Genomic DNA, 1939 nt, shown 5'->3' with positions numbered 1-1939 from the left:
CCAAGGGGGGGCCCCCGCGGTTGGAGCCGCTGCCCTGGCTTGAGCGGCCGGAAGCGCCGGGGGGATTTTGCTTCGCCTCTTGTTTGCTTTTTCTTTTTTTTTTTATCTTGGCCATGGAATTCTCCTCAATTCCTCCTCGCCCCCCGACTGCAGAGCTCCGGGGAGAGGGGGGGTGCGACCAGAGGGGCCACTGCGGTCCAAGAAGGGGGGGGGGGCTGAATATTCTGGAATCTCTGCCTTGCTTTTCCCCCCCATCCCCTCTATGCTCAGAGCCTTCCTGCAGTAAAAAAACCCCACCAACAAGACCGCACGAAGTGATTTCACCAAGGAAAAGAGGGAAATTCCGTCATTTTCCCCTTCCCTAAGCGGGATTTCCCTCTATTTTTTCCCCTTCCCAAAGTGGGGATTGCGATGGGCAAAAGCCAGAAGCGCCGCTGCCTTCCATGAAGGCCTCCCCATCACGAGGAGATGCTGCATCTACTGAAAAAATCTCTATGAACAGGCGTGGGGGGGCTTGACGTGGCACCTTCTTTTGGGGAAAACCTGCTAAAGGATCCATGAACTCATCTGCGGTGGTGGGAAGGGAGAGGGACGGGGAGGGAAGGAAGGGGAGAAGGTGGAAAGCTGCCATCGCCAACTCCTTCCAAAGCCGCCTGCGATTTATTCCATTTCCCTTTTTCCCCCCCCTCCCCTCCCCGTGCATCTTGCCCAGCTCGGAGTAAATTACGTGGAGCCTCCGCGGGAGGGATCCGCGGGTTTACTGCGCAACCTGGCAATGTAAATAAACAGGCAGGAGCGGGAAGGGGGGGGCGGAAGATGCTCCCCCGCGCAAGTGCTTCAATTTACTCGCCTTTTGTTTCGCGTTGTTGATTTTTTTTTTCTTTCCTCCTCCTTCTTCTTCTTCTTCTCCCCTGCATTTAATTGCTTTAATTTATTTGATGCGCGCTTGGATGCTGAACATTATTTGGTGCTAATGAAAGACTTTCCGTCCGCAGTGAAGTCATTGAAGGGCGAAGGGAGAATCGAGACCAAAAAAATAAATAAATAAAAGGAAATACTGACGGCGAGGCCGAATAGATCGGGTTTCTGGAAATTAGTTACGAGAAGAGACTTAAAACAAGGGGCTGAAAGGCTATTTGGGCTGATTATGGCTCCTTTAAATGCCTCCTTGATGGTCTTACCTACTTCAGGAATAGCCCTGGCGCCGTCACAGAGGGAGAGAGGGACCGGCCAGAGCCCCGAACATCAATTCAATCTCGGTATATTCGCCAAATCTATTGGGAAGGGACTAAAATTTTGATGGGAGCGACTGTCCTAAAATCAGGCAGAAGTTCGGAATGATAGTTCGGAGCCTTCATTCATCTAAAAGGGTTTTTAAGGGTATTGATTTGACATGGGGAAAAAAAAGCAGCAACTCCTAAAGCCCGGGTGGGGATTTTCCTGAGGAAAAGGGAAGGAACCCAACGAGCTGGTAGATTATTGAAGATCTCATTTTTATTTCGAAGCATAATAATCACAGACAAGGAGAAAAAAAACAACCAAAACAAAAACCAACCAACCAAAAAAAAACCAAACCAAAAAGCAACGCGTCTCCATTAAATAATTTGCTACTTTGATAAACAACATTTTACGTAGCACAATATTAATTTTTTTTTTTCCTTTATTTCTCTCTATTTTTTGTCGTAGAACCTGAACAAGGAAGAAATCCAGGTAAAAATATACACGGACAAAAGAGCATTAGCAAGGAGAAAACCCGCGGAGGTGACAGGGAGAAGGAGCAATAATCATCTTATCATCATCTTATTATTATGTACAGGACTATATACGCTAAGTATAATTTGCATTCAGACTTTCAGGTCACATTTTCTAAATGAAAGGTGCTAAACACGACCACGTTACTGCATCCCCCCCCACCCAAAAAAAGGGGGAAAAAAAAAGG

The sequence above is a fragment of the Chaetura pelagica genome, unplaced genomic scaffold (assembly GCF_000747805.2).
Source record: "Chaetura pelagica isolate M959 unplaced genomic scaffold, ChaPel_1.0 scaffold462, whole genome shotgun sequence".
In the NCBI taxonomy this organism is placed as follows: Eukaryota; Metazoa; Chordata; class Aves; order Apodiformes; family Apodidae; genus Chaetura; species Chaetura pelagica.
Note: the sequence above shows the minus strand (reverse complement) of the source record.